We start from the raw sequence: 8,596 nt of genomic DNA on the forward strand, positions 1-8,596 counted from the left end.
TAATATTCACAGTGAAATTTCAAATCAAGCACAGGAACTTCCTTTCAGTTCACAAAATCACAAATAAGGATACAATCCAACTCGCCGTTCTAACGACTAAATTAACATCATGCAAGAGAAACACGAATACGTATCATGAGATATTTGCGTGTATTTTCATCAATGTGTGTGAAACAAAGGTCACTCTTCTTGTTTTCCATGATTTCACAATCTGCGATCGAAGCCTGAGAAATGGTCTAACAATTCTGAAGGCAATTCTACAACAATCGGACAGTGGTAGAATAAGCAACAGATGGGACTATGGAGCTTCAGTGTAGTCATGAATCATTTTACACTACCAACAACGGTACAGGGTGAGGGTGGGTACATCAATCGTATACCCATGCCCAAGTTGCCCCCAGACACAAAACCCCACCCATATACCCATGCCAACATGAACAAAAATCTGCTCATGCCCGTACAATCCAGATAACCATATGCCGGATGGGTACAGCTTAGCACTAGCAGTAAACAAAAATATACTTCATCGATAGCAAATTCAAGAGAAAACAGTTATTTAGATTCAATGTCTTCATTAATCCATAGTGGACAAGCTGACAATCACAAACGTGAGTAAATAACCTGACTAAGTTCACACAGCTGATAGCACATAACTTGAAGTAGCCAAGGAGTAAGCACAATTGCGCAAATAGCAGATCTCATTATTGTAACTAGGAAGAGCTAAAGAAGAGCAGCTCCAAGTCCCCGCACCATTTCATAGGTGCAAACTGCAGCAGCCCCAGCAGCTCTGAGTCTTTCACTCTTAAGTGATCATTGGATTAGACTAATGGGAAGTCTTTCCCCTTCTTCTTTATAGAATGATACGCACACTCGTGCGTATTCGAGAAAAAATGTCAGATTATCGGGTTGGTTTCGGCATATGCCCGCAGGCATAGAATTGTGCCAATGCCCTGCCCACATGAACAAAAACTTATCCAAACCCAGCCCATGGGTAAAATTGCAAGGAAAGAGAGGACCTATGTTCCGATTCCACCATAGGTGGCCTATGATGGAGAAAGCGGCTGCTGCTTGCCACAATGGCACAATCAGACATTGGGGCACATAGTCACAGGAGTAGTAGACATGGGAGCGCTCAACAGGTTGATATGAGAACATTATAACTCCAGCGTACACATTAGAATAATTTTCTAGTAACTATGAAATAACCTTGCGAACTCCCCAAGCTACATGCGGCATAAATTCCACTGCAAACTGTTCTCAACAATCATCTAATAATAAACGTCAAGAACTCTGTTTCATTTTCAAATAGACCATCTCCAGATTCATCATAAATTAAACTTAAGAGCACACACACAGGAACTAGAATCCAGAGACCAAAATGCATAAGCGAGCACCAGTGAAGCCACGTCGACAAAATACATGGGCATAGCATATACAGGACCATATATGCACTAGCAAAGCAATGGGCGTGGAACACATAGGACCATATATGCTCTAACCTGCCAAGTTTAGGGTGTCGATCGTTAATATTGGGAGTCGATGGACTAAACTACTCGTGTCTGCCAAGTTTTTATACCACGGGCATCATTTGCTCATAATGATATAACAAGCCAGCGGAAATAATAACTTGCAATACCTGGACCTGGACATCTTGAATTCTGGACTTACACAAAAGTGGGTAGATCTAACCAAGACAACAAGCATAGAACCATAGCAAGATATCATCGTCAGTCAGATAACAAAAGGTAATATCCGTAGTACCGATAAAATTACCTGAGTTCTAGTTTTTTTATTCCTCTGACTAGCCAAGCCACTTCTAGGCTTCTAGCCAAGAGAGTTCACCTTGTTGCATAAAGAAGAGGAGGCCACGCCATCAAATAGGGATAGGAAAAATCAGAGTTGGTGATAGGGCAGACCTTGTTCAGCTTCTCTGTTTCAGTGCAGAAGGATAGCAACCAGCAAGAACTAGTAGGATTCGATGCCTCGTAGGTAGACAAATACACGATGCCACCCATGATTGCCTTAACCTCCAGTACAGGGTCTTCATCTAAACATGGTACCTCCAATTCACGGATCTCATCCAGCATCGATTTGTCTGTGTCCGGCACCCAATTGTCGACACCCCCTGCGGTGGCTCTCCGGACCCAAACTTTGAGCAGGAGATCAGTTGCCCAGGCGACACACAGCTTTCCATCACTGGTCTCGCCGACCTTGACACCCTTGTAGTTGGGTTGCATATGCGGCGGCGGATCCATCCGGGAGAAGTGCAGTGTCGCGGTGTTCAGCACATGGATATTGTCTGCAGATGCCCAGTAGACACACCCGTTGACAAGCGTACCATTGTCTCTTGCCGTCAGCCGCAGGCTCCCCGCTTCTGGGGAGATCTGCCACGCCCTGCTGTCCGCGGAGAAGACAGCGACCTTGGCTGCTCTCCTTTCCTTGCAGATGCAGAGCAGGCGGAGCGACCGGCGGTCCTCTTGGGAGGTGAGGACGTGGAACTCAACCTCGGCCACTTCGGGGTCTTCGGCGCAGATCTCTGCGTGCGGCGGTGAGAGAAGATGCAGGCGCCGCGTGAGGGGGTCGTAGACGGCCGCCCGCTTGGTGAGCAGGTGGTAGAGAAGCACGTACCCATCGCGGCACTCGGTCATCGACCATCCGGGGCCGTCCACGTATCTGTCTTCCAGTTCGTCTTCGCCTTCTTCTTCTTCCCCTTCGCCTTCACCTTCGCCTTCTTGTTCGTCTTCGGGGACCCGGGTGAGGAAGACGTCGGCGCGGCGGACGGCCGCGGCGTGGTCCGGGTCAGACCGGCGGCGGACGGGCACGAAGGCGGGCATGGCAGGCCCGTAGATGTCGAGGAAGACGCCCAGGAGCGGGGCCGGGTGGAGGTCGCGGAAGCGGCGGCGGAACGCGGGGGACGAACGGACGGCGTGGAGGAAAGTGGGGCAGGTCAGCGCGGCGCGGACGAGGGTCGGGAGGGAGGGCAGGCGGAGCAACACCTCGCGCAGGAGGTCGTCGCCGAGGGCGCATATGGTGGTGGGACTGGATTTCTTCTGCGACGGCGGCAGCTCACTGGAGGCCATGGGGATCGGCGGCTCGGGAGGCCACGGACAATGGGGAATCAGGGCTGCTCGCTCCTTCCAGAGTTAATGGGAACCACGGACAATGCCACCACTGTACATGTATAAGGCCAACCATCCGTGTGATATGGCAATGGGATCTTGTCTTTCTCTGGATTTGTGCATGCATCGGCCATGTACCCAATGCATGGCCTTATTTCGGCCGCATCTCGTTTATTTAAAAATATAATAACAAATATTTAAAATTAAACAAAACAATAGTTACACGTCCGAAATAGTCTTATTACAACCCAATTGAATTAAAAATAATATTAAGTAGTCTTATTATAATCCAATTGAAAATTGATTGCACGAAAAGAAATTAAACTGATAGATAGATCTATTAGTTGCCAATGTAAGTCCACGTATGCTCAACCAAGTCATCTTGAAGCTGGACATGAGTATGTCAAACACGCAATTTCCGATGAAATTCGACAAACTGTTCAGAGGTTGTAGGAGGTGGATGCTTAGACTTAACATTTTCACCCTGAAAATCAAACCCTTGGTCATAGATGCTATCATCGCGCTTATCATCCACGATCATGTTGTGTATGATCAAACAAACAGTCATCACCTCCGAAAGCTTCTTCGTGCTCCATGCCAATGCAGGGTTACGAACGATACCCCACCGAGACTGAAGCACACCGAAGGCACACTCCACATCCTTCCTAGCACTCTCATGCATTTGGGCAAACCTCTGTTTCTCTTCTTGCGGATTGGGTATGGTCTTCACAAGAGTGGACCACTAAGGATATGTACCATCAACTAGGTAATATCTCTTGTTGTAATGGTGACCATTGACCTCAAAGTTAATCTTCAGGGAGTGGCCTTCTGCAAGCCTTGCAAACACCGAAGACCGCTGAAGAACAATAATATCATTCTGAGAACCAATCATGCCGAAGAAAGAATGTCATATCCAGAGATCTTGTGAATCCACATCTTCGAGTATAACAGTGGCACCTTTCACATGCCCCTTGTACTGCCCCTGCCAAGCAAATGGACAGTTCTTCCACTTAAAGTGCATACAATTTATACTATCAAGTATGCCCGGAAAGCCCCACTTGGCATTGATTGCCAACAATCTCTCTGTATCAGCGGCAGTTGGCTCTTTGAGGTACTCAGGGTCAAATACTTCCACCACGGCCGTGCAAAAACTATACATTGAGAGGAGACATGTGGACTCACTCATATGAACATACTCATCCACAAGATCATCATGAATTCCATATGCAAGCATGCGGATAGCCGCAGTGCATTTCTGGTATGAAGAGAAACCAAGCGTGCCTAGGGCATCCTCTTTGCACTCAAAGTATGGGTCATGCACGACCACTTTCTCGCGAATACGATTAAACACATGTCTTCTCATTCAGAATTGGCGATGAAATTGATGTAGCCTGAAGAGTGCATCATCCTTAAAGTAATCTACATAGAGAAGGGTGTGGCCTTTCTCCCTATTGCGGTTCAAGGCCAGAGCATGGCCGGGGATTGATCCCCTGAACCAAGGCCGCTTCCTACTAATGTGTTCATGTACGATCAACGCAGCCACCAGCTCTTCATCATCCGAGGATGAATCATCCGATGAAAAAATGAAGTTGTGAAAGAAAAACTCATCACCGCTATCCATTGTACCTTGTGAGCAAACCGTCGAACGCCCTGCTGTCGTGCTGGAGGCACACGTCTTTCTCCCCTCACAGGAAGCAAAGCAAGGTTTTGGGGGTCAGTGGTGCTGGTGGCCGCCCTGCCGCAATGAACGGCCTGCCGAAAGAGGTTGGGAACGACGGGCGATGCCGGCAGCCGTAGTTTCTCTCCCACCGGCAACAAGGAGAACGCCGGCAAAATGCTTTCCAGAATGCCTAACAGTGGTGCAGAGTGGGTACATCAATCTCATGCCCATGCTCAAGTTGCTCACGGATACAACCCCCCCTCCCCCCCCCCCCCCCCCCCCCATACCAATGCCAACATGCAAAAAAGAATAACTTCTCATGCCCGTATCCACCAGGTACCCATCTAGTACTCCCTCCGTTCCGATTTACTCCTCGTGGTTTTAGTTCAAAACTAAAACCACGACGAGTAAATCGGAACGGAGGGAGTAATAGCTTAGCAGTGCACGACATTATAAATTTGTGATAACAAATTCATGAGAAAATGGTTATTTAAATTCAGTTTTCTTCATATACATCCATAGTGGACAAGCTGACAATCACAAACGTAAGATTAATAACATGACAGTTCACACAACTGATAGGCGCATGACATGAAGTAGCCAAGAAGTAAGCGCAATTGCGCAAATAGCAGTACCCATTATTGTAACTAGCCAACTAGGAGGTGCTAAAGAACAGCAGCTCCAAGTCTCTAGTATAGCACTTCGTAGGTGCAATCTGCAGCAACCCCAGCAGCTCTGAGCGACGGAGCCTTTCACTCTCCGGTGATAAAATCGCCCGAGTTCTAATCTTTATTCCTCTTAGTCAAAGCCCCTTCGAGTCCAGAGTTCACCTTACGGCCTACCAGAACAGGAGGCCATGCCATGACGTAGGGGTAGCAAGATTTATCAACAGAGTAAGTGATAGGGCAGACCTTCTTCAGCTCCTCTGTTTGAGTGCAGAAGGATAGCAGCCAGGTAGAATCTCCTCCACCATAGGATCGTTGGTCCAAGGACAGATACACAGTGCCACTGATGATAGCGGCAACCTCTATAGAGCCTTCATCCACGTTCTGTAATTTGGGGTCCTCTTCGGGGGTGACCACGACGAACTCAGGTTCGGCGTCTTCGCGGGACTCAACGGGCGGCGCGCGGAGGAGATGCAGGCGCCGTGTGAGCGGGTCGTAGACGGCCGCCCGCTTGGTGCTCCGGCTGACGAGAACCACGTACCCGTCGCGGCACGAGGTCATCGACCACCCGGGGCTTTTGTATCCGCCTTCGAATTCACTTTCTTCGTCGCCGTCGCCGTCGCCGCCTTCGCTTTCGTCTTCGTGTACACGTGTGAGGGAAACGTCGGCGCCGCGGACGGCAGCGGCATGGTCCGGGTCGTCGGACCCTTCGTCTTCAACGTCGGGGACGCGGGTGAGGAAGACGTCGGCGCCGCGGACGGCGGCGGTGTGGTCTGGATCGGACCAGTGGCGGTTAGGCACGAAGGCGGGCATGGCGGAGTCGTAGATGTCGAGGAAGACGCCCAGGAGCGGGGCCGGGTGGAGGTCGCGGAAGCGGCGGCGGAACGAGGGGGACGAGCGGACGGCTCGGAGGAAGGCGGGGCAGGTGAGGGCTGCTCGGACGAGGCTCGGGAGGGAGGGCAGGCGGAGGAACACCTCGCACAGAAGGTCGTCTCCGAGGCCGCATATGGTGGTGGGAGCGGCTGGTGCGGATTTCATGTTGGACGACGGCGGCGGCTCACTGCAGGCTATGGCGATCGCCGGCGGCAGTTCGGGAGGCCACGGGAAGATATGAGTGTGATTGCTCTAGTTCAAGAAAGAAATGGGACACGGACATTATGTAGGGCCGCCCCACCAATGAGGTCCAGAAGGAATGTGAGAAGTCGGCCCAGCATGCAAAGCCGGAAGAGAGAAAGGCACGACATTATTGTTCAGTTATCCTTATCTCAAGATTCTACTCTCTCCGTTCCTAAATATTTGTCTTTTTAGGGGGACTTCAACAAGTGACTACATACGAAGCAAAATGAGCGAATCTACACTTTAAAATATGTCTACATGCATCCGTATATTATGTTCATTTAAAATGCCTAGAAAGATAAATATTTTGGAACGGAGGAAGTAAAAAATATATTCTTTATCTCAAACCCCTCAAAAAAAGTTATCCTTATCTCAAAAGTGAAATGATTCTTTTTATATAAAAAAGGGGAAATGGTTTTATGAGAGCAGCGATTCGGTGATCAACTCATCTGCACCCTCAATGAAGAAAAAAAATTCAAAACAAATACTAAAATTAAAAAAACTATTTTTTCCATTGTAGATAATTTGGCACGTGAGGTCCACTCCAAATTTCAGATCATTTAGACATCTGAGTAGCTACTCAGATGTTTAAATGATCTGAAATTTGGAGCGGACCTCACGCGCCAAATTATCTACCATGCAAAAAATAGTTTTTAAAAAATCTGGTATTTTTTTGAATTTTTTTTCTTCATCGAGGGTGCAGATGAGTCTGATCACCGAATCGCTACTCTCATAAAACCATTTTCCCTTTTTATATAAAAATAATCATTTCGCTTTTGAGATAAGGATAACTTTTTTGAGGGGTTTGAGATAAGGAATACACCAAATTATCTATCATGCAAAAAAATAGATTTTTTATCTCAAGATTCTAAAAAACGATATTCCTTATCTCAAACTCCTCAAAAAAAAGTTATCCTTATCTCAATAGCAAAAATGTTTATTATTTTTTTAAAAAAAGAAGGGAAAATGGTTTAGTTATGAGAGCAGCAATCCGGTGCTCAGGCGCTTGGTGCGTGAGGTACGCTATGAGTAGCTCTCGGCAAAAGAGGCAAATTTAGGGTTTGTAAAAAAGTTTACTGTTTATGTATTGTTCTAATTAAAAAAAATCTGAGAACTACTCATATGTTCAAATGATCTAAAATTTGGAGCGTACCTCATGCACCAAAGTATCCACCATGCAAAAAAATGGTATTTTTTGTATTTTTTCTTGACCAGATGCAGATGAGTTTGGGCTTAGAAATGGAAATTCGTTCAGTTATCCTCCACTCATGTGCTTCCGCACCCTCCCCCTCACCCCCGCCCACCGTGCGAGTCACCGGCTCACTGGTCGTGGCCCTGTTGCGGTGCTTCCTTTGGCAACCCCAACTGTTGTGAGTGACGAACGGTGACACATGAGACTGCCCACTCATGATACTGTGAGCAACCGCCGGGGATGTTGTGAGTGATCGGCGGCAATGTTGCGGACCCAGACGACGATGCTATGTATGCCTGACAATGACAAGTGACCTAGCAAGCGATGCCGATGCTGCAAATGACAACACCAATGTTGCATACCCCAAGCGGTGATGCTACAAGGAGCCACTAGCGATGCATGGGCGTGTCAATGGTGTTGTGAGCAACCGGCTTGCAATGTTGTGAGTCGAGCGACCGCTGTGACGGTGCTCCAAGTCAGCCCTGGGACGGCAACCGGCGGTGCTATGACAGGTACATAGAGTGCTGGCAGCGGCGCTGCGCCGAGACAACGAGGGTGAGAGACGATGCTGCGAGCGGCATGGGAGGATAACTACGTGCGAGAGAGGCATTTGATGATGCCGTGCCCCGGGGTCAGAGGAACTCTTGGATCGCGGCTGTGCTGCGGGAGCAGCTATTTTGGGGGAGAATTTGAACGACAACGACATCTTGTGGAGACAGTCGTCATACAGGACGTCGTAGCGGCCTCTCGCAACTGGATCATGTCGAGGTCGTTACTTCTCGGCAATCCGGTCTTGATGGACCCGTCGCGCTCCCAGACAGAATCCCAACATGAACAGATTTCC

The 8,596-nt window shown here is 48.4% G+C and overlaps 1 pseudogene; it reads right to left on the reverse strand.

Moving 5' to 3' along the window:
* Window positions 1–1,824: 1,824 nt before the first annotated feature.
* LOC125511031 (uncharacterized) lies at window positions 1,825–6,613 on the reverse strand (annotated as a pseudogene).
* Window positions 6,614–8,596: the final 1,983 nt, after the last annotated feature.

This window comes from Triticum urartu, chromosome 5A (assembly GCF_056163025.1).
Source record: "Triticum urartu cultivar PI428250 chromosome 5A, HENAU_Tu73, whole genome shotgun sequence".
Lineage (NCBI taxonomy): Eukaryota > Viridiplantae > Streptophyta > Magnoliopsida > Poales > Poaceae > Triticum > Triticum urartu.